This window comes from Leopardus geoffroyi, chromosome E2, assembly GCF_018350155.1.
Source record: "Leopardus geoffroyi isolate Oge1 chromosome E2, O.geoffroyi_Oge1_pat1.0, whole genome shotgun sequence".
NCBI classification, from domain to species: Eukaryota; Metazoa; Chordata; class Mammalia; order Carnivora; family Felidae; genus Leopardus; species Leopardus geoffroyi.
Window position 1 is genome coordinate 33,249,870 of NC_059335.1, and position 25,196 is coordinate 33,275,065.

Here is a 25,196-nt window from a genome sequence, read left to right on the forward strand (position 1 = left end):
CAATGAATATTTATTGCAGCCTTGCTCTACACCAGACCTGGGTGGAGAAGGGAGAGGGAAAGCATGAACTTGAACAAAAATGCAGCTTCTTTATATATCAATTAATTGTTTACTTACAAAGTGCAAAAATTAAAAAAAAAAAAAAAGAGTGGTTTCTTCCTTTGTGGGAAATAACAAGCACACGAACAAAACCCAGCAATGTGATGTGACTGACACCATAATCAGGGTGTGCGGGGGGAGCTTAAAGAAAGTTGCTCCCCAGGAGGTAGGGAAGACTTTCTAGAAGAGGTGACTTTTAAGCTAGGTCTTGCTGGCTAGGGTTTGCATGGTTGTCCATCAGGTGAATGAGAAGCTGAGAAGTGGGGAGGCGGTCCAGGCATGGTGGGCAGCCTGCAGAAAGGCTGGGGGCACGAATGTGCGCCATATGCAATACGTTCTGGCGTCTGATACATCCGCCGTCCTGTCACAGGCTGGTGTACAGACCTTAGGCCGGTTCTTTTCTTTGTGCCTCAGTTGCCTCTTGTGAGATGAGGAGAAAAAATAGTTCCTACCCATAGGGTTGCCACAAAGATTAAATGCTATTATATGTGTAATGCTTAAAAGAGTTCCTGGCACATACAGATACTCAACAAAAGCTAGTTAATTTTAATTTTATTATTAACATGATGATGATGATGATGATGGTGATGACGACGATGCTGATGGAAGATAGTAATGAAAAATGAGGTGAGATCCAAGTTATTGACAGCTTCAAATGCTTTGTATGGGAAAGAATGGACAATTCCATTCTCCAGCTCCAGAATGACACTGCAGCAGACAGAAGAGTTTTAGACTCAGCACAGTGATTCCACGCCTATTACTTTCAGGTGAGCACCCCCTCCCCCCAGCCTTGGTAAAGGTATTGCTCTGAGACATGGCAAGGCCAGCTCACTCACTGCAGGGATTCTTGGAGCAGGGTGGAGAGACATGAGCTCAACCTGGCAGGAGGAGAGCCCCCCTGCCATCCAGCGCCTGTCACTGTCCCTCATGTGCATGCTGTGTGGGACTTGCGAGGACCTCTCCAGGCCTCCTGGGATTTGAGGCACATCGTAATCCACCAGAGACAATCCGTATCTCTTCTTTATGCCCCACTCACTGGGCTTCTCCATCCGCACTCACTCCCCAACGCTCCTGGGACGTGAATATGGATGCTCCCAGCCCATGAAGTGTTGACCGAATGGCCTCCTGTCTGGCCTGGGAATTGGGTAACCATCCCCTCCCTTCCCTTCCCTGCCTGGTTCCTTGCCAATTTTCCCCCTCCCTCAGCACCCTGCATTCACCCCCGGAATTAGCTTAACTCTCCTGCTCCATTCCTACTCCTTCAGAGCAGGGGGCCTCTGCTGTGTTCACTGCTCCCCCTAAACACTCCAGCTTCTTGTTCTTGCCCAAATCCTCTGGGTCAGCATCCCATGAACATTTCTTGTTCATAGTGCCCTCTCTATTATAGTCCACACTGATCTTTCCTTTCTTTTTTAAAAAAAAATAATTTATTTTTGAGAGAGAGAGACAGACAGACAGAACCAGTGGCGGAGGGGCAGAGAGAGATGGAGACAGAGGATCTGAAGCAGGCTCCGTGCCGACAGCAGAGAGCCCGATGTGGGGCTCACAAACCGTGAGATCATGACCTGAGCTGAAGTCAGACGCTTAACCCACTGAGCCACCCAGGTGTCCCCGATCTTTCCTTTCCTGCTTCTGGTATATTCAGATGGGCCCAAGCCCCGCAGTTTAGTCCATCTTATGTCTTGTATTGGCCGTAAGTACCCTGGCCTGTGGCTCTTACTCTCCAGAGACAGGATGCTTCCCGGAGCCTCCTATGTCCCCATCTTCCCTGGGCACTAGCTACAGAGAGACCCTCCCTTTTCCCTCAGTTCTAAAGGCTGCACCCCTTCTTTTCTCCCCATTCCACACATATTTCCCAAAGAGAACAAAGAAAGCTGCTCTTATTTTCTCAAAGAGAATAAAATGCCAGGAAAATCTAGAATGGGGCGGAAATGCCCCATGTTCACAGACATGAGTTGGTGGTGGCATTGGCAACAAGCAGGCAAGGGTGAGTTTGAGTTACCTGCATTTGGATCAAGGCCGTACAGTCCACTCGCCTAAGAGACGCTGCCCTCTGCTCTTTCTCCCAGCCTTGGGGATGACTGGGGCTCTGGGAGCCTGGGTGGACTGCCTCATTCTTTCCTATTTGTCCTCAATCCATGGGGGTGGGGGGGGGAGGGCTGGACTCTTCTCTACACCTCCTTTCCCACAGAGAATGGGGGTGACATGGGCTTGCTAATTTTAACCCACTCCTCGCAGTCATCGTCAAACCCAACCCATGCTTAGAGGTTAAAGTAAAACCTGAAGTAAAGCAGGACTGACTGCAGTCAGACACCAGGAAGAACTCCCAGCTAACAGGCACCAAGCAGCCCACTCCTTAAACGCACAGTGCAGCTTAACCCAGCGTCCACTGGTGGAGACCACACGGCGGTGCTGTGAGCCAGGTACCTGCTTGCCCCATACCTCACGGAAGAGCTACCCAGGGCTCAGCCAGGGTGCCCCCCACCCCAGTCGACAGTGCTCAGCTTCAGTTCACCTCCGCCAAGAAGACTCCTGTGACTGTGCTGGTCTATACTCATCTGCCCTTCTCTGAGGACCTACGTCATTTTCTCCCCAAATCCCAGCGGTGCCATGTGACGCACGCTCCATTGAGATACTTGTGCTCCTTAGCATTAACCTTGCTTTCCCGACCGTGACGTAACCTCCACGAATGTCGCATGGAGTCTAGGAGCTTAGAGGGATTACATAAAACTGAGACTTCCTAATATGCATAGCATTTGGAAATTGAATTGGCTAGGGTAAAAGTCGAGCTGCAAAAAAACAATCCTCACTACGTGGCCTGAAGAACACAGAAGTTTATTTCTCTTTCAGCTGCTGCTCTCTTGCTGTGCCACATCCACTCAGATCCCCTTATCATTGCCATGCCCACCAGCCTGGCTTCTGATGGCAAAGGGCTGCCCTCGGACTGGGGGCGTTCACTCTGCCCATGGGCACAGAGGAGACTGGAAGAGTGGTCCAGGGATCAAGGGTGTGGGGGGCAACATGGCCCAGCTCCTTCACCCTCGGCTATCTCTGAAGCTCCTGGCCTGCTCTGTTTTGCAGAGCTTCCCCAGGGAATTAAGCTCTTGTCACCTGCTGAGGTGGCTGGCCTTTATTGGCTACCTTTTCTTCCTTTTGTCGCCTCCCCACTCACCTGCCAGTGCTCTTGCCCTCCCCCAAGCAAACAAACCACACGTGCTCAGTCCTCTTCTTAGAACAGCGACCCAGGGTCCTTTCATCTTGTTGCTCCCCTGGCTCCCCTACCCCAAGCAGATAGTCCTGCTCCGCAGGGTCAAAGTGGTGTCACGGGCCTATCCATGCCCTGGATTCCAGAAAGGAAAGGAGAAAGGACATCCAGGGAAGCAATTTCTTCTAAGTGAGGGAGGTAGAAATTGCAGCTGTCCCTTCCTTTCACGTGTCCTTGTTGAGAACTTAGCTGCAAGGGAGGCTGGAAATGTGCCCAGCATGAAGTGTTAATATGCATGAAGGGAAATAATTGCAGCAGATGCTTTACAGGCTCTGCTGAAGAAATGGAATCTACCTGCCCATTTACCGGGCCCCAAAGTGAAGGCGTCCTCCTGCTCTGCCTTGCTGAATGCCCACAACACAAAATGAGCCCATTACTGCCGTCGTTCGCAGATTGAGACTGTACTGACAAGTTCAACATCTCACCCAAGTCACACATGAGCTTTAAGGGGCAAAGTTGGGCTCCAAACCGACGTCTGGCTCGTGGGTTTTTCTATTCTGTGGTTCTTCTGCTTTTTATCCCTATCCGTGAATTATAATCTGGCTCAATATCCTTACTTTGAAGATAACAAAACTGGGGGACACAGAAGGGCAGAGACTCACCCCAAATCACTCAGAGAGCAAAAACCTAGGGGTTCTGGCCACCAGTTGGCTACTTCATCCATGAATCCTGCTCTGGGCTGATGACCTCCAAACAGCTCCTGCTGTGACTCAAACCAGTGCCTGCGGGGCTGCTGAGAAGAAGGATATGTATCCTTTGGATTCACTGAGTCCAGATCCCAGCCCTAAATCACAATAGCATCTAAATTTCTAAATAGAAAATCCACCAGTCAGGGTGGCAGTGATGGCCTGTTGTCTCTTGTTACCTGTATAGCATCTCCCGTACTTTGCCCACAGGCCTTGAACCAGCTCCCTGGCCTCTCCCAGAAAGCAAGGAGTGCTTATTCCCTTGGGCCTGGCTGTTCGCATGCAGGAGTTAGACAGTGGAGAGGGATGGGGCCATCAGGGTCCCCAGATCCTCCATGAAGTCATCCCCTTGCTGTCGTCAGTGTCAGTTGCCTAGCAACTGCCTTTGGCAGATGGTGGCACGGAGAGCATGCCAATCTCTCCCACAGCTAAAAATACATTCCGACGACAACGGGTCTATTTTAAAAGATACAATGCGCTCCCAATGTCTCCCTTGAATGTGAAGAACTGTGCTGTGCTGGGTCTCTCTGGGGTTCTGATTTCGTCTGACAGGGCGGAAGGGAGCATTCGAGGAAAGGAACCCAAAGCCAGGCACCACGGGGTGCGGAGAAAATCATTATGGAGGAGGAGGGAGGAGAGGAAGAAGAGGAGAGATAAGAATGAGCTGGGAAGTAAATATAGTCAGCAGCACATCCTCTTATTTGGCCATATTTTTTTTATCTCCACGGGAGGGTGGGGTTAGGAATCACAGAATGGCAGAAACCTAGAGCTGGAAGGGACCCAATCTCATTTCCCAGTTGGGAGAGCAGAGGCCCTGAGAGGATGAGATGAGAAGAGCTGGCACTTTGTCCTTGTTCAGGGTGCAAGGGCTAGGGTTCCAGATGTGGGCATGGCACCTTGGACCCTCTAACTCCTCCCACATCTCTATCAGCAAGTTGATCACATGACACCTCACCAGCTTAGCTCTCTGTCAACCACCATGATGGTACAAAGGAAGTAGAGATTCTACTCGTGCATGCATTTAGCCATTCATTTATTCAATAAATATTTACTAGGCACCTACTGCCACACTGCCAAGCTTTGAAGATACAGCAGCGGATAATTACATATGGTCCCCACCTCCTGTTGCTTGTGGTCCAACAGGTGAGACGGGCACTAAACAGGTAAGCACAGGGTGCCCCATGCTACACACATTGAAGCCAGATCTGGTCGAAGCCTACTAGTGAGCTCTGCAACCAAAGGATATTAGCAGGGCCGCAAGATAAAATACAGGAGGCCCAGTTAAATTTGCATGTCAGATGAACTACAGTGTTTTCAAAATATAAGTATAACCCCAACATTGCCTTATCTCAGGTTCAAGTTTAACTGGACCTCCGATTTTTTTATTTGTTAAATCTGGCAACCTCACACTTAATATCATGATTGTTTGGTTTCCTCATCTATAAAATGGGGAAAGTAGTATCTACTCATAGGGGTTGTTGTGTGGATTAAACGAGAAAACTTGTATATTAATGACTGGCAGATAAATATTCTTCCTTCTTCTCTCTCATAAGACTTACCTGGGATTTTGCCCTGCCCAGCGTGTTAGTCATCCTCCCCCCAGGGTCTGGGTGAGGATAACCCTGCGAGGCCCAAAGGCTCAGTTGGGGGATGAGGGAAATCTGCAGGTTGACAACTGGGTTGCCAAAGGAACCAGGAATCAAACCAACTTTGCTTGGAGTGCTGGTCAGGGTCAACAGTTCTCCATTGCCTGGGGTGCTTGTTAAAAATATAGATGTCAGGGCTCTCTGCAAGATTTAATGAATCAGAATGTCTAGGGAAGAATGTGCCTTTTCAACAAAATCCCCAGAAACTCCCTGGACTCAAGAGTTTGAGAACCCCTGGCTTGGCACGTGGAGAGGGACTGCTGTCCATGCTGAGACGCAGTCACCAAAGCCTGCACTGACATATGGGATCCCGGCAATCCTGGGTCCTGGAACTGAAAAGGGACATTAGTGGGAAACTGGGTGAAATCTGAAGAAACATTAGTAGTTTAGTTAATGGGTATTGTACCCATGTTAATTTCTTGGTTTTGATCACTGTACCATAGTAACATAAGGTGTTAACATGAGGGAAAACTCAGTGAAGGGTATATGGGAACTCTCTGTACTGTCATCACAACTCTTGTGTAAATCTCAAATTATTTCTAAATAAAAATTTTTTTAAAAAAGCTTATTTTGACTCAAAGCCTGCCTTGCACCTTTCCCCGGCACAAAGGTGCATCAGAAGGCCCAGCCCGCAGGCTGGCTGGACTCTAAAGCAGCATTAGTTAAGCAAATGCTGGTAGCTGAGAGCCTCCCCACCCCCCACCCAAAACACCAGGTTCTGGGGAAGCATTGCTTCTCTTTCCTGCCACTCACACTGGGGCTTAAATGTCAGCCTCAATGAATTACATTTTAATCTATGTTATCAACCTGGCCAAGGCCCTAATTGGATGCCAGGCACACCCGCTGAAGGGCATGCATAATTCATTAACTGGGAGGCCACTAAAGCCTTTCATCATGGGCCAGGGAAGGAGGAGGGAGAGAAGGAGAAGAGGAGAAGGAGGGAGAGAGGGGCAGGGGTATGAGTTGGAAAAGGAGGGCAAGCGGGTAGGTTGGAGGGGAGATGAGAGAAGGGACCTGGAATAATCTTCCCAGACTTTAAGTTTAAAAACTCAGTGGGCACTCTCTAAGCCTCTGCCCCAGGGCCACCTCCTCCAGAAAGCCTTCATTCTTTACCCACCCACTCCCAACCCCCTGTAGCAAGCTCAGGCCCTCCTTCTCTTACTCTCCCACAGCACAGGATGTACCTCTGTCATACATGACTAATCACAAGGTCCTATAATGTTTATTTAAACATGTGCCTCCCCCTGGACCTTGAATCCGCTCCTTTCGGGGTAATGTTTCACTCGATGACAGATCACTCCTGCCTGGCAGACTCTGCACACAGTAAGCGTCTGTCAAATGACTGATTTTCACTCAAATTTCTAGCTCAGACCAAACAAAGAAACGATCTTAGCGAATGAACATGTCCACTGGAGCTCCCCAGCTGTGCTACCAAACTTGCTCCTGTTCCTCAAAGCCACCATCCATTCTGCCCAACCCCTGTCATCTTCTGTCATCATCTCCCAAAGCCAAGAACCAGAGAGGGAAGCAAACACAGCGATAGTAGAACCGAAAGGGGGAGTCCCCATTTGTTTGGGCATGCCTCATGCTACACAGCTAAGCACGGAACACCCCCACCTTCCTCAGTCCTGTCCACGTGAGCTCCTGCTCCACTCAAACGGCCTTGTCCAGGTTGCTAACCAAATCCACGTGGTCAAAGCCAACAGGCACTTCTCTGCCTTCACCTTGACTGACCTGTAGCAGCATTGAGCTCCCCCACTTCCTTGATACATGACCTTCTCTTGATTCCTGATACCACACCCTTCTGTTTTTCCTCCTTCCACATTAGCCACTTGGTGTCCACTTGCTTTGCTGAATCTCCCGCATTTGTCTGACCACTGAACGGTGGGAATCCCCAAGGCTCACTCCTCAGACCTCTGCTCTTCTCTGACTACTGTTTCTACTTAACATTAGTCCGTTCCGTGGCTTTAAATGCCATCAAACACTAATGGTTCCTAAACAAACACATCCATCCTTGACCTTCCCCTTAAGCTTCAAGCATAAATATCCACTTTGGTGTCTATAGCTATCTATTGCTGCGTAACAAACTACCCCCAAATGTAACAGTTTGAAAAAATAAACTTGTTATCTCAAGTTTCTGTGAGTCAGGAATCTGGATGCCACTTACCTGGGTGCTTCTGGCTGATGTTCTCAAGCTGCCAGTGGGGGCTGCAGTCTCATCAGAAGGTGTGATGCAGGAGGTTCTGCTTGCAAGTTCACTCACATGGCTGTTCCATGGGAGTCTCTCCATAAACTCACAACATGGCAGCTGCCTTGTTTCAGAGAAAGTGAGGAAGAGGACAAGGAGGAGTACCCAAGACAGAAGCCAGGGTCTTTTTGTAACCTGATCTCAGGAGTGACATTCCATCCTCTTTGCCCAATTCTGTTTGTTGGAAGTGAGTCACTAAATCCAGCCCACCCCAAGGGGAGAAGATCACACAGGGCATGAAGAGCAGGATCATTGATGGCCATCTTAAATAGGCATCTCTAATTAAACGTGCCCATGAAAGAACTCCTAACATTTCCCACCCCAAACTTGCTCCTCTCCGTATTTTCTCTATCTTAGTAACTAGTGCACTAGCATCGGAATGGAGTGTACTATCAATTTGGATAAGCTGGAACTACATCTCCCAGAATCTCCTTAGTGCATGGTTCTGGGATAGAGTTGGCCAAAGAGGGAACCGGCACAGGATTTGGAGGAAGGAAGTGAAGCATCAGTCATTATTATTGAAAGATCGTGTAAGTCACATATACTGCTGAGCAGACAGAGGTACCTGGAGCCTTGCAGTTTGTCCATATCTCCTCTGCTTTGTGTCCAGCTTATCTTCCTAACTGCTGGCCAACAACTGACCAACAGCTACTCCAGGCCCACGTCCAGATGTGTGGCTGTGACCCCAGGGAGGTGGTAGATTCCCAGAGGCAACAGCACCCCAGAGCCCTCTCCATGAGTCTCCTCATGGCCTCATCTTGCTACCTGGATATGCTTGATTTCTTGGATGTCCCCACTGCTCCAATGTATTCACCTACACAGGGGCTTCAGGACTGTCGTTGGCTCTTTCTCTGACCCTTCAATTCACCCTTTCCCTTCCAAACTTCACTGCCCCAGGATCTCCCGTTATAAGACAATGAATTCTTATAATGAATGCTTTATCCCATACTGCTGTCTCCTTTTGCTCTCAGTTGAAGTGTCACTTCCTCAGACAGGCCTTTCCTAAATTCACCACCCTGTCCATGTTCTAATTTCTCAGACCATCAGATTCTGAATGAGATCATTATTAGCCAACCTTACCACTTTACGATGTCTCATCTGCACAATATTGTGTAATTGTGCTGCCATGGATACTTCCGCAAAAAGGGCATATTTATACCTACTTTTTTGATGGGGAAATAAAAGCACAAAGAAGTGATGTGATCTTCCCATGATCCCACAGAGTAAGCCATGAAACAGATGGTAAAAGGGGGATCAGAACCCAGTGCTGCCTGACTTCTACTCCATTCTCTTCATCACATATAACACCTCCCTGTGCCTGAAGCTGGCATTGGGAGAGCTTCTCTACATCTGGCTCAGTGTCTTTATCACTAGTACCTCACACTGGTTGTGAGCACTGAGCATTTACTCAGTACCGTGACGTGCCTGCCCCAACAGATCTCAAGAGCCATCTCCCCTGGGGAGGATCTGGAGTAGAATCGTGTGTCCTCTCCAAGACTAGGTGGCAGATTTCATTCTGGACCCTGAGCAGTGCCCTGCCGGGGCCTCTTTCTACCCCACTCCTCTCTCAGCTCACAGTCTCAGGTGGGCTGGTGGCCCATCTCTCAACCCCACACAAAATCAACAACACAAGGCACCAGGCCACAGACCAAACCTGCAGCTGGGCCGTGTTTATCACAGACGCCAGGCGACTCCCAGGCAGCAGGCCTCCCCTCTTCATGGCCCTCACCCGCTTGCAGGCAACTATATCTTGTGTTCGCCTGCAGTAGGGCTGGGCTGCGTCAGGCCTTCAAGGAGCGTCATTTAGAGCTCTTCTGAGGTTTATGCAACTCAGAAGCTATGCAGTCGGAGAAACAGACTTGTAATCCAGCAAGTCAAAGGGCCACAGAGAAGCCAGTGTCACTATGATTAGTTTCATCCCCAGCGCCTGCTGGGTAAAGCCCAACATCCTCGCCTACTGTCAGAGCTCTCTGAGGTCTGTCTTCAGCCAGGACTCACTGTACAAATGCTCTGATCCTCCCTCTCCCTGGAAGACATGGGCCCTTTTGCCCCTTTGACTCAGCTCAGAGCACTGCCCCCTTCCTGGTGACCTCTCCTTACCCTTTTACTGCCTCATACCTTTGCCCAGAGGTACAGGTCAAAAACAACCATTAACCACATAATGGTTAAGCAACATTTGTGCATTATCTTCTTTTTTTTTTTTAATTTTTTAATGTTTATTTTTGAGACAGGGAGAGAGCACAAGCAGGGTAGGGGCAGAGAGAGGGGGAGATATGGAATCTGAAGCAGGCTCCAGGCTCCGATTTGTCAGTACACAGCCCAATGGCAGAGCTCGAACTCATGAACCGTGAGATCACGACCTGAACTGAAGTTGGACGCTTAACCAACTGAGCCACCCAGGTGCCCCATGAATTATCTTCTTTTAAGATTTAGAAAAATCACTACTTTTTAATCAATTTATACTTTCCAAAAATGTTTTCCCATCTGCTGTTGATCGATCAAAAGCTATTAGGTGGGCTGAACATAAAGCAGCTCCACTGTAGAGTTGTGGAAATAACCATACCTGGCAAATTTTGACCTCTTCCTTTTTGCCTAGAGGTGTGCCAAGCGCTTTCTGTGAGTTGAATACACTGACTTCTTTCAAAAGTCCTGGGAGGTAGCTATTGCTATTATCCTCATTCTCCGGAAGAGAAAACTGAGGCTCAGAGATATTTTAAAACACCCCTATTCATTGCCCCTCAACATATTAAGTAGCAAAGCCAGGATCTGAACCCTGGTCACCAACTCCAGTCAATTGCTCAGTCACACCCAGTCACAAAGGAAGGCCCAGGGAGGTGAAGAGACTAGTCCTGCTCTTTCATACAAATACTTCTTAAATTTTAATATGCATGGAAATCACCTGGGGGTCTAGCTAAATTGTATTTAAAATGAAGATTTTGATTCTGTAGGTCTGGGAAGGGCCCAAGATTCTGCATCTCTAACAGCCCCCAAGCAATGCTAACACTGAGTGTGGTGAGGTTCAATACCACGCTGCATCTGGAAAGTACCTGCCACCCACTCACTGACGTCAGATCCTCCTGGGTAGGTAAGTTCTTGTATTGAGCACAGACCACCCTTGCCATTGCAAGTAACTGAAAACCCAATTCAAACATTGGTTTAAGACAAAAAAGGAATTTATTGGTTAATGTAACTGGAAGTCCTGGCTTCAGGCAAGGCTGTATCTAGATGCTCTGATGATGTATGAGGACCTGGTTTTTCAAAACTGCTCAGTTTGCACTTCGTGTTGGCTTCATTCCCAGGCTCTACATAGTGATACGAAGGCTGCCAGAGGAATGAAGACACGGTGGGATGGTCCTGACAAGCTGGAACTTTCTCCTACATGGCAGGCTCCAAGTGTCTCATCACCCCACGCCCGACCTGGGTGTCCTTAAAGTCTGAGCGGGCTCGTGATGCCAATGCCACCAGGCGGATTTGCTAAGGAGCGAATAGAGATGAAGTGACCACACCCTGATGTGTTGTAGTACATTTTCAAATTCCCTGGGTTATTCTATTCTTCCTTAACTGTGGCAATTTGGTCCCAATTCTTCATTCCCCTGCAGCAATGTTATATATCTACATCTTTGCCATAGCTCCATAGTGGGTGGGGTGAAACCTGCAGAGGCTGGAAACCTGCTTGCCCAGTTTGGCTTACTGTCTGGTGCCATGGTGGCCATGGAGTAGAGCACACATCTTGAGCGTGTCCCCAGTGGCTGCTGGCCTATGGAAGACGAGACATGTGGAATGAGTCTGTACCCAATCTGCAGCCTAGAGCCTGGGGCCCAGCCTAGCCCAGCTGAGAGGCAGCTGATCTGCAAGACTGTGAGCAAGAGAATAAATGATTGCTGTGTCAAGTCACTGAGACTGAGTTGGGGTTGTTTTGTCACACAGCATCACGGTGGCAGTAGCTAATACACCAGCTTAATAATTCACCCTCAAAAATGGGACAATAAATTCTTTTCCTTTTGAGCTCCCCAAGCAGTACCTCGTGTCCACTCAGGTAGAAAAACAACAAGACTCCTCCATTCTAATTTCTCAATATGACAGATCGGGAAACTGAAGCTCAGAGAAACAAGAGCTTTGTTTAAGATCACACTGAGTAGGTAGGCCAGTAGGCAGAAGTAGAACAGCCTGCTGACTTCTGAGCCAGTGTCTTTCCCCTATCCCCTCCGCCCCTCTTATTTCTTTATTCAGAGCCTCGGAAAACATTCTTGTGACCTGCACTGTCCTGACAAGCATGACCTCAAGACTCAGAGGTCCCACGTGACTCTGGCCTTGCATCAGGAAATGACTTTTGAAGGCCAATGCACTCAAGGCCCTCTGTGGATGTCCAAGCTCTGCTTTCCAGCCACAGCCTGCAGGACCACAGAGGTAGGTTATGTTCAAGGTCTGGGTACAATCTCAGATCTCAGTGACACAAGCAGGTCCACCTGCCCATGGGGTCTCAGGGCCTGTGGCTGGAGGGTTTCACACAGACCACATGAGAGAAGTCATAGCCAGGAACAGGGCTCACATGTGCTGTACTGGGGAGGAGAGTGGGTCAGAGTGGACATTGGAAAGGAGCAGAGAGGGGCCCATCTGCTCCTGAGGACCACCTGGGATCAACCCCAAGGCAAGGCCAAGTCCAACCGTAAGGCGCTTCCTACTTTCAGAGAAAATGGTTCTCCAGCAGCCTTGCTGAGGGAAGTGGGCGCTTGGCTCACAGGCCTGGTTGGCAGGGATGCAGCGCAGATGGGCTGCTGACAGCATCCCCCTCTTGCCCCCTCCTCAGACAACTCCAAAGGGGGAGTGAGCCGCAGGCCTGCCCGCACCATCTCCTTCCACGCCACATTCACACAATCTGGCAGCATCTCTCACGTGAACCCCACCCCCACTGATCTCTCCCGACCACGCTGGCCCTGCAGGTCCCCAGCCCCAACTAGCCTCAGTTACCACCTCAAAATCAGGGCTGGGACTAGGGTAAGGTGGATGAGGCACAAAATTTAGGTAGGTGCCAAAATTACTCAGCAAACAATATAAATAATATTTTCACGCAATATTTTTAAAAATCAAAATTAATGCAAAAAATATGCATGATAAGCAAATATCAAAAATTTATACAAAAGACAGTTTTGGACAGGTGGGGTTTGGGTTAAGGCAAATTAAGGCCTCATCCTACAAGTACATGGATAAATGCCTTCATTAAAAAATTTTTGGTATTTCGTCCATAATGGATTTTTTTGCATTATTAAAAAAATTTTAAATACTGCATTAAAATATTTATTCTAATTACTGATTTTTGGCCCCCACTTAAATTCTTTTTTTTTTTTTTGAGAGACAGCATGTGAGTGAGGGAAAGGGGCAGAAGAAAGAGAGAGAAAATCTTAAGCAGACTCCACACTCAGTGCAGAGCCCAACACAGGGCTTGATCCCATGACCCTGGGATCATGAACTGAGCCGAAATCAAGAGTCAGATGCTCAAATGATTGCACCACCCAGATGCCCCTTAAATTCTTCATCCAAGGCAAGCACCTCACCTTCCTCATCTTGGTCCTGGTCCTACAAACCCAAATGTGGTCACTCGCTCTCCTCAGTCTTAGCAGTGCCTTCCCAATATTGTCAAGATACAAGCAAAACTCTTCTAAGTCCTCATGATTGGATCTCTGCCCACTGTTCCATCCTAACCACTGGTAGCCAGCTGGAACACACCCATATGGCCATCAGGGTTGTTAAAATATTGGAATACTTCCTAATCTGAAGCACCAGCACCTCACTCCAAGGGTCCCCTGTCATCCTAGCTCCTCTCACAGGATCCTGTCAGAACCTCCCACAATCCAGCAACCAAAGGATCAATGCCTGACCAACTCAGGACCCCCAGGTCTTGCCCAAGCAATATTCTCAATAGCCACCTGTCTGGCCTCATCCTATGCCATGTTTAATAAACCTAGTGGGGACAATTATTCAAATTAAAGTCCCCTCCTCACACTACACACAAACATGCATTCCAGCCAAAGCAAGACCTAAATATACACCTAAACAAAAACTGACCCTAAACGCTTTTGCAAGTACATTTAGGAAGTTTTTAAAAATCTTGGCTGGGAAAAGGCTTCCTGAGCAAAATACAATGCCATATTGGAAAACTGGGAGAAAGTGTTTGCAAGAAATAACAGATAACACCATAATATGTAAAGAGCTCCTATCAATCAATGAAATGACAAAGAACCTCCCCTCCTCAAAAAATGGGCAAAGCATATGAATGGGCAATACACAGAAGAGGAAATAAAGACGGTCAATAAACACAAGTAAAGTTGTTTAATTTTGCCAGAACTCAAGGAATATAATTAAAATAACAATGAGATCATTGTAACTCAGTCACCAAAAATGTAAAAAATTGTGACTACTCAGCATTGGCAAATAAGGATGTAGTGAAACAAGTACTCTGTTGGGGAGTAAAAGTGATGTAAAAAATTTTTTTGAAGGGATAATTTGGCAATATTTAAGGGTTTTAGAGGAGAAAGGGAACACTCGCTGTGTTCTTATCCTATCTATAAATTCCCTTAGCCCTGGAGAGGGGGCAAGGCCATGATCACCAATGTGGATACCCCATAAAGAAAAGATCAGAGAGCCATGGGGGAAGAAAAGCCCAGGACGCTAATGGGTAGCAAACACAAAGTCTTCAATCAGAGGTCTTTTACCTCACCGTGATGCCCAAAATGAGCTAGCCCAAGACTACAAGACACTTGGGTCAGTCGATAACTGCTCACTGCTTCTAGGTCAAGTCCCAGCTCCTTAGTATGACATACCAGTCCTTGCTCTCTCTCTACCTTCATTCCCTATTGCTCCAACTCATATTCCACATCATGGCCATTTCTGGACTGAGCCCACCATATTCCACCTCATGCATTCCACCCCTATCCTCTAAAATGCCCTTTTCTTAATTTTCATCAGGACAGTAGTCCCCAGTCCTTCAGGGCCTGCCTCAGGCATTCCTTCCTCCAGGAAACCCTTCCAACCTCCCCTCTTAGATTGGGAGGTGCCCTGGCCTCTCACTCAGAGCTTTTAATGGCCTGCTTCCTTACTCCGCCATGGGCTTCTGGAGGACAGAGACCTTGCCCTGGGCACCTCTGATCTCTGATGCTGAATCATAGGACAGTGATGGAGTATCTACTACTTGTGAAATACGTATCAGACCCAGGCAGTATAGTGATGAATAGAGGTCCCTGTTCTTGTGAAGTTTACTTCAAATGGGAGAGACAGAGTAGATGTTTTAATTGGTTCATTAAAGGATGGATTGTTATTAGTGTTTCAAATAAATAGAGAATAGGTGGGCAGCTGTAGATAGAGTCATCAAGGAGGCCTCTCTGAGGAAGTGGCATCTTAGGTGAGACCTGAAGGGTGAGAAGCCAGCTGTGAGTGAGCCAAGCAAAGGAAATGATGAGGGTAAAGCCTTTGCGATCAGGATCACATATTGACTGGAGGGCAAACACAACTGTAATGGGATGCCACTGAAGAGCTCTGACTTCTAATCCCTCTGGCTGCTATGTGAGAAATGGATTTCAGGGATGTAAGTGCAGAAGTGGGGACACTAGATGGCCATTCCACTAAATGCAGTAACAATGGTGGATGTTCAGGTAGAAGTAGAGAAGTAAAATTGTATTAGGGAAAGATCTGAAATCTCAGTGGTTAATTAACACTCAGCACATGTACATATAGTTTATTTCTTGCCCACGCAAAAGATCAATGTGGGTAGGGCAGCCCTTCATCTTGGAGCCTGGAACATGTGGCCTCCAATGTATCGTGTCAGGGAAAGAGAGAGGCAAAGGAGGCACACGGTTCTTTACTGCCTTGCCCAAGAAGTGCCTTATGTCACCTCTGCTCATAATTCATTGGCCAGAACCAGTCACATGACTCCATCTGCAAAATGGCAAATGGGGATGTGAGCTATCCAATGAGCACTTTGTGGACCACAGAAATGTATTTATTATTGGAGACAGAGGTGATCTGACGTGATGGACCAGGTGTGGGGGTGGGAGGTGGTGGTGGGGAGGCAATGGGAAGAGTCAAGGATAATTCCCAGGTTTCTGGCCTTGGCAACCGGGTATAGAGTTATCACATCCAAAAAGAAACTGCTCTTTCCCTACCATGAACCTAATTTCTTCCTCCATCTTAGTTGTTGGCAAGTCCGTGCTTCTGGTTGCCCAGCTCAAATACCTTGGCATCTTTCTTGAATATGTACACTTTAAGTGGGTGAATTATATGGTATGCTATATCACAATAAAGCTGTAGGTAGGTAGGTAGGTAGGTAGGTAGGTAGGTAGATAGATATATAGACAGAGAGACAGACATATCCAGAATCTGATCACTTCCTTTACCTCCACTGCTGCTACTTTGGCCCATCTCCCCACCATCTTTCCCCTGGACCATGACCACATGGGGGTCAGAATGATTCTGTTACGATGTAAAGCAGATTAAGTCATTTTTCTGCTAAAAACCCTCCAAGGGCTCCTGTCTCAGCGTTAAAATCACATTCCTTACAATGGAGCACAAAGCCCTACACACTCTGACCTCTCCTTTTTCACCTTTGGCCTGACCTCCTACTCTGGTCCTCCTCACAAACTCTTGGCCAGCCACACCAGTCTCCTTACCATTCCCCCAATGTACCAGACATGTTCTCATCTAAGGACCTTTGCACCTGCTGTTCCTTCAGCCTGGTCTGTGGTCCCCCAGACATCTGCATGGCTCACTCCCTCACCTCCTTCTCCCTTCTTTGCTCAAATTTTACCTTCATAGTAAGGCCTCACTGACTAACCTATTTAAAATTGTAACCCTACCTCAATATGTTTAATCCTTTCCTATACTCAGCATTTTTTATGGCATTTGTCACCTTCTCACATACTATCTAGTCAACTTATTTGCTGTATCTATTGTTGATCGTTCTGTCTCTCCCAGCTCCACTGTAAACGTCAAGAGGACAGGAACCATTATTTTGTCCTCTGACGCATTACAAGCACTTAGTGGACACTAAGTAAATAATTGTTGATCAAATAAACAGATATGTGAAATTCCCACCGGGTGGGATGGAGAAGACTCTCGCCCATAGTAGATGCTCCATAAATACTGATACAAGATTGATCCACAGGCCAGATTTTGAAATGTTTCCCACAACATGAGCCTAGGGGTGAAATGAGATCACAGAAAATGACAAGCACAGTGCTTGAGCCATATTAGAGTCTCAGTAAGCATTCGTTTAGGACAACTTTGCTTCACAAATTCTGTTCCCCATCTTAGAATATCATCCCTTCTCCTTCAAATGACCTAATTCCACCCATCCTTCAAGGCCCAGTCAGAACCATCCAGCTTACTCTCTCCCAGCTCTAAACTCTACATCTTTTTTTTTTTTTTTTGGGTAAACTCAGGCAACCTCAGGTTCTCTCTTGGTAGATATTTGCGTGTAACTGCTCTGTCAGTGTACCTTTCCATCAACTCTCCTGGTGATCTTTATCAATGATTAATGCCTTTTTTGGTGTATCCTCACTTCCACACACATTCCACCCAGTCCTCCTGGGACCACATAAACTATGAGACAGGCGTGCCTGCCAACACTCTCATCAAAAATTATCAGGAATAGAATTTAATAAACAGGAAGCAACATATAAAAACACTGAGTCAGAGAAATGACACACAAAAGCTGAAATTGCCTTTGCTGCCAAAATTCCAATCTGTAGATGGGTCCTTCACTGTCACCAAAAAGGAGAGCCCATGTTCTCAGGACTTCAGTTCGGCATTCCCTGAGGCGGCATCTCAACTCTCCTATCTCCGCCAGGCCTTTGCCATCTCCAGTCCACCCAAGACCCCAGTAACTGTGCTGTTGTTTCTGGATCATCCTCAGCAGCACTCCTGACTTCCTGTCATATTTGGAAATCTATTTCCCATGACTCAAAGAATTAATGGGAGGGAACAAGAAAAGAGAGACCTGGTATTTACTCTCCACAATGCTGTCTTTGCAGCTCCACAGGCCAACGTCTTCCCTTTCTTAGTGGATCTGTTCAGAGTGCTCGCTGAAGAATCCATTTGAGAATCCACTGGGATCTCTCTGCCCAATCTGATAACTCCCCATGCCCACCTTCCTGGTGATAATGCACTGATGTGAAAGTATGTACAAGCTGGAAATCCGGCTGGTTCTATGGTATCTTTTTGTGGTCGGGTCCACCTATATGTTGTGTTTCTCCAGCTGGCCCTTAAGTCTTAGAGCCAGGCTGGAGAATTTTTCCTTTGTGTCTCCTTGACTTTTAGAAGTAGGTATTACTTCAGTCCTGGCTGACCACTGAGTGACACAAATTCAGATCAGAGAATTAGCTCATTCAAGGAAGGCATGCCCTTTGAGGATAGGCATGAGGCTACCGAAGGTCCCAACAGCCAGAGTCAGGTTTTTAGTTTAGATGAGGTATTATGGAAGTTAGGTAAACTTTAAGGAAGAAAATATCTTTTGAGCATATATTATATATAAAGTATGGTGCTTTAACTTTTACCGAGTGCTTCCTGTGCATAGGGTACTCCCCCGGTATGCTTCATACATATTCATACATATTAAACAATTTAATCATCAAAACAACTCTAATCAGGAGCATTTGTTATTACACTCACTTTACAGATGAAGAAACTGAGGCACAAAGATGTTAAGTACAGCAGCAAATGGTCACCAGGCCTACACACAGGTGATATCAAGGACAGAGTAACATATATGCCACAAAAGAGGAAAGTGGAGAGGCTAGGTCCCTCGCTGCAATTCCCTTACCTGCCTTGCCTACCTCAAGAATCGTATGCATCCTTCAAGATCCAACTCAGGGTCTGCGTTTTCTGGAAAAGCCTTCTGTGACCCCCACCTCCCGGCAGAAATGGCCGCTCTCTTTGCTGACCCACTTGACTGGGGCATAGCACTGACCCAGCCTGATCACCCAGTGTAACAACGGCTTCCGTGCCTGCCCCCCCTCACTGGGCTGTGAGCTCCTGGAGAGCAGAGGCAGACAGTGCACCCAGGGCCTTCCCAGCACAGAGTGTGGCGCACACTAGGTCCTCAATAACCCCTGGCTGAATGACACAGCAGTAAGTCAGGCTTACTTGAAGGCCTCCATCCTGAAGTGACGCACGTCACTTCTACTCACATTCCATTGCCCAAAGCAAGTTACATGCTTCTGGTTGCACTTTTCACACCTCAGACCTTGCCTGATAAAACTCAGCTATGTCAGACAGACCCCCATGGGGACTGCTAGATGGATCAGTGACAGACAGGCAGAAGGTAACCAAGCCAATTCAGCGTATTCACATCTTGGGAATCCCCCGACAAGGGACACTTCCAGTAATGTGGGAAAGTTGTAAGTGAGGTCTGTATTGTGCAGGCTACAAAGGGAAGGTTTGGGGACACACGGAGGAATCCACACGGGCACATAATGCCAATCTACTGTTAATTTTCCACGTGATTTGGGGCACATGCTTTTCCCTCAATGGTTCTCTTTTCCTCCACTAGTAAAATCTTGGGCTATAAGTTCATGGTCTCTGTGGTTCTAAAGTTGTATGATCCTGACAACCAAGCCTGGCTCACCGACATGCCAAAAATGTTACCTACCCCATTACTTGGGTGTCTGATGAATCTTAGCAAATGCAGCAAACCACTATAGAGAAACAAATATTCCTTTTCCCATCTTTAAAACGTCTGTCTTTTTCCACCCTCACACATTTTTTTTTTCCTTCTTAAATATTGAGTCTCAGGGGTGAATAAGTTATGCCATCTCCAAATGTTCAGAAATTTAGATTCCATGGGAGTGAAAGAAAAGGAGGGGTGAATGATCTTTTCCCTTTCGTCACAGGAAGCTGTAGCATTTTGCAAAAGAAAGAAGGGCTTCTGATTATTAAAAATAAACCCTGGCCCACAGCCTGCCTTGCACATTAATCTTGCCAACAGATGCACACACACTCTCTGGCTCCGTGCTGAGACCCAGCTTCTCTGGCCAGTTTTCATGCTGAGATTCTCTAAGGACAACCATTTCTGTTTGGACAACTATGAAATCAGCTATTTGCTTGCTCAAGGAAGGGAATGCTACCCAAGGGCTGAAGGGAACAATGAGTCCCTAGAATCTTGATTAAGGAACTTAAGTGGTTTGAAAGGAAACTTAAGATATGTATTGAGATTCTTTTAGTATTAAGTGATAGGAACACTAATATAGATTAATACAGAGAAGGTAACTTTTTCTTGTGGCTCATATACCTGACAAGTCCAGAACATGGGGATCCCAACTAGCTTCAGGAATGGCTGAATCTAGGTACTTAAGTAAGCTCATTGGGGATTTGTCTCTCTCCCTCTCTATGTGCTCTTTCACTCTCAGGCAAACTTTGCCCAAGCTTGACAAGATTCTCTCCTAGCAGTTAACTCCAGTGGAAAGAGATTCTGGTTCCCACTGGTTTCAACGAAAGTCTCAGAAATAACTCTTGTTGCATAACTTGAGTCACATGGCCATTCCTCAACTAATTGTTGTAGCCTTAGGGTAGAATACATTAACTGGCTAGAGTAGGGCACATGGAACTGAGAATGAGGGCCCCCCATTCTTGCCTGATGAACTGAGAGTGTACAGGGGTAGTTCAGATCCCCCCACTAAAAGTCCGTTTTAAAACCTAGACAGAATGCATGGAGCATTCTGAGGACTCTGTGAAATAAGTAATAACAGGTGGAAAGGGGAATAAGACAAGGATTCAAAGTACCACTGACACCTTTCCCCGCTCTCGTATCCCTGGACCTGAACGTGACACAGCCAAACCCTGAAGTGGGCATTAGCTCCTACAGAGCTCTAGGAGAGGCTCTTGGGTTCTGGCTCAGGGAATGAGAAGGAAATACAGATGAATTGAACACCACCACCAACAAATTAGATCTTACTGACATTTACAGATTTCTTGTCTTTTCAAAGAGAAGCATCATACGCATCCTTTTCAAATGCACATTAAATATTTACCAAGATACACCATATCCTGGACCATAAAATAAACTTTGAGGCACCTGGATGGCTCAGTCAGTTGAGTGTCCAACTTCAGCTCAGGTTATGATCTCACGGTTTGTAGGTTCGAGCCCCATGCTGGGCTTTGCGCTGATAGGACAGAGCCTGTTTTGGATTCTCTGTCTCCCTCTCTCTCTGCCCCTCCCCCCTCTTTCTCAAAAACAAATGAACATTTAAAATAATAAACTTTAACAAATTTAAAATAATTGAAATCATACAAAGTGTGCCCTCAAACAATAATGGAATTAAGCTGGAAATGAATGAGAGAAAGAGAAGAGGAAAACCTCAAACACTAGCATATTAAACAACATGCTTCTATATAACTCATGGGTCCAAAAGGAAGACTCAGAGGAAATTAGAAAATATTTGAACCAAATGAAAATGAAAATACAACATATCAAAATGTGTGGGACACATCTAAAGCAGTGCTTAGAGGGAAATTTATAGTACATACAGTCCCCAGCTTATAATGGTTTGACTTATGATTTTTCAACTTTACAATGGTGGAAAAGAGATATGCATTCAACAAAAACTTTACTTTCAATTTTGAATTTTGATCTTTTCCAGGGCTGGCAACACTCTCTTGTAAGCCACAGCTCCCAGTCAGACACATGATCATGAGGGTGATCAACCGATATGCTTACAACCATTCTGTATCCATATGGCCATTCTGTTTTTAATTTTTAGTATGTTATTCAATAAATTACATTAAATATTCAAAACTTTGTTATAAAATAGGTTTTGGATGAGATAATCTTTCCCAACTATAGGCTAATGTAAATGCTCTGTTCACATTTAAGGTAGACTGGGCTAAACTATGATGTTTGGTAAGTTAGATGTATTGAATGAATTTTGGACATGATATTTTCAACTTACAATGGGTTTATTGGGACATAACCCCATTGTAAGTCAAGGAAGATCTGTATTGAGTACTTACATTAGTAAAGAAGAAAGGTCTCAAATCAGTAGTTTAAACTTCCACAAGAAACTATTAAAAGAAGAACAAAATAAAACCAAAGCAACCAGAAGAAAGAAAACAATAAAGTTAATACAGCGTGAAGAAAATTGAAAACAGAAAGATAACAGAGAAAATAAATCAAGCCAAAAGTTGTTCTTTTCTTAAATAATCAATAAAATAGAAATGTGTGTAGCAAGAATCACAAAACAAGACACAAATTATCATCAAAAATGAAAAAGGGAATATCATCACAGATCCTGTAGTCATTAAAAAGAATAATAAGGAAATACCACAAACACACCAATACATGTACATTCCATAACTTAGATTAAATCGAACATTTCCTAGAAAAGCACAAAAAAACAAAATCACTCAAGGTGAAAAAGACAACCTAAATTGTCCTACAAATATTAGAGAAATTGAATTTGTAGTTTAAAATCTTTCAAGAAAAAAATTTCCAGGCTCCGTGGTTTCACTGACAAATTCTACAAAATAAAAAAGAAATAACACTAATTCTACACAATCTCTTCCAGAAAAAATGAAGTGAAGGGAACATATCCCCCACGCATTTTATGAAGCCAGCAATACCGTGGGACCAAGAACTTACAAAGATAGTGACAGAAAGAAAACTACAGACTAATATCTTTCATGAACATAGAAGCAAAATTTCTTGACAAAATGATAGCCACCAAATCCAGCAATACATAAAAGAAGAAAAAACACAACCAAGTTACATTTAAGGCAGAAATACAAGGCTGGTTAAATATTAGAAAAATCCATCAATGTAGTTAATTCCCATATTCAAACTTTAAAAGGAAAAAAAAACTCCACATGAGTATATAAATTAATGCAGGAAGAGTATTTGATAAAATTCAACACCAATTCATAATGAAGTCTCAGTGAAACTGGAATAGAAGGAATCTTCTTCAATGTAATAAAGGGTAGCTATAAAAAACCTACAGCTGACATTATACTTTACGGTGAAGGATTGCATGCTTTCCCCTTAGATTGGGAACAGGTATGGATGCCCATCGGAATGGTTATCGTCAAAAAGATTGACAATACCAAGGTGGAGTTTATGAACTAACTGGAAGTCTCAAGTGCTGCTGTTGGGAATGTGAAATGGTGCCACTACCTCAGATATCTGTGTGGCAATTTCTAATAAAGTTAAACATTTATAATATGCTCCAACATTCCACTCCCATTTCAACAGAAATGCATACATAAGTGCACGTAAGATATGTACGAGACTGCTCATTGTGGGTGTAATCATAATACCCCCAAGCTAGAAGTAACTCAAATGTTTTCAATGGGAAAAGAGAAAAACAAAGGTACATCCATACAGAAGGAATACTATTTAGCACTGAAGGAAAGAACGACTTGGATGAAACTGAAAAACATTATGGTGGGGAAAAGAAGTCAGGCATAAAAGATTACATCCTGTGTGATTTCATCCATGCCAAGTTCTAGAACAGGCACAACTGAGCTAAGATGATAGAAATCACAACAGTACTTGCCTGAGGGAAAGGTTGTCTGGCAACAGGCCCAAGGGAACTTTCTGGGTTGGTGTAAATGTTTTCTATCTTGTTTTGGGTAATGTTTTCACAGCTGATTACAACTGTCCAAGCTCATAGAACTGAACATTTTAAGACCGGTGCATTTCTATTGTATACACTTTTTACCTCAATTTAGTTCATGAGTTCATGAAATGTTTCTATAAAACATTTCACACCCATTCCCCTGTTCCCTCCATTCGATCTTCTCAGCAGCCCTGGGAAGTGGGAAGATTGGACTATTTTATGAATGAGGAAACCGGTAGAGGAGCAGAGTGAGAAAGGGATCCCAAGACCACACAGCCTGTGTCAGAGCAAGGACCAGAGCCCAGGTGTTGGGACTCCACAGTGCTCCTTACACATTCCTTCCTCGACTCTCAACCTGTGTTCTCCTGTACCCCTAGGCATTGCAGAGCTGCCTGGGGCAGGGTGATTGTCTGCTTCCACCACTCTCTCCACTTTTATGCCCTCCACCTACTCAAGTCCTGCCTATGCTTTAATGTGAAAAGTCTGAGAACTGCTGACGTTACAGATGATGAAACAAACATAAATGTCCAGGGGCTCCTCTCTTCCTTTGCACCCTTTGTGGTAGGACATGCAAGACGCTGGAATCTGATTTTCACTCTGGGCTAAAACAGTTATATTTGCCTGGAATGGTGCATTTCCAGCTGTTACATCAGAGAAGGTAAACCCGAAAGAACAGCTGGAGAGGAAGTCCTTAATCATGGTGTTGCCACTGTGTGATGTCAGCCTGGTCACTCCCCCTCTCAGTGTGTTGGTTTCCTCATCTTTACTACAAGGGCCCCGGACTAGACAAGATCCAGTTGTCTTGCACTAGGGTCTAGAGCTGGAAAGGTAGTATTCATCTCTTCTCAAAACCTCCCATGTGAAAACTATCAGCCCAGATATCCACCTTAATGCTCATTCCAGAGAAAATTCTCATAAGTCACTGAGATGAAGAGGATCCCCATGCCTCCCCCCACCCCACTCCATGTTGAGAAGTACCTGGGACCTCCAGGAAGAATCATCTTCTGTTCCCCTGTCCAAAGTGATTTCAAGGGACCTGACAGCCTCTATGTGTCACTTCTCGTCCAATAAACTGGAGTCGTGAAGACGTGGGTCCCAGTCCTAGTTCCATTAATAGCTGGCAATGCAGCTGTTAAGAAAGACCCCTCCCCTGTAGGGACTTGCTGCCTCGTCCATAAAATGGAGTCAATGGTCCCTGCCTACTTCCCTGGATTGTTGAGAAGACTTAACGAAGTAAAAATCACCAACGTGCTTTGAGCAGAATAAAGCTCCCTACCAAGATCAGGGGCTCTTATCTTTAAGTCAGGCCAGAGGCATCTTTTAAATCCTTGCGATCCAGAACCAACCGTCCTTTCCTGGTGCCTGTGCAGTGCCGCTTAGACCGCTAGATGGCGGTAGCTGTCACTTGCAGATCCAGAAAGAAGGGTGTGGGAGAGCCAGGGGGCCGCCTGCTTTAAGAAAACTAGGCCAAAGCTGGCTCGTTACATCACTTCTAATGGAAGCAGCCAGTTCAGTCTGGATTTTTCTCTATTGCGGACGACAATGCGAGGAAACTTCCTGGCTTCTGCGCATTTCAATACTAATTACTTGGCCTGAGATCAGTCTTTATCACCCAGGAATTGGTTCTGGAGCCCCTGCCCAACCTTCTGGGAGTAC

At 45.9% G+C, this 25,196-nt stretch overlaps 1 long non-coding RNA gene across 2 annotated transcripts in view; it reads right to left on the bottom strand.

Annotated features, from left to right (window-relative positions):
• The window catches only part of LOC123579179, a 257,069-nt gene that overhangs the window by 24,659 nt on the left and 207,214 nt on the right, over nucleotides 1-25,196 (bottom strand). Inside the window, exon 5 of one of the 2 annotated variants that reach the window (XR_006702668.1) lies at nucleotides 7,479-8,008. The exons of the other annotated variant lie outside the window; for it this stretch is intronic. This is a non-coding gene — a long non-coding RNA (uncharacterized LOC123579179). Of the gene's footprint in view, nucleotides 1-7,478; nucleotides 8,009-25,196 lie in introns of those variants that run through there. 2 annotated transcript variants of the gene reach the window in all.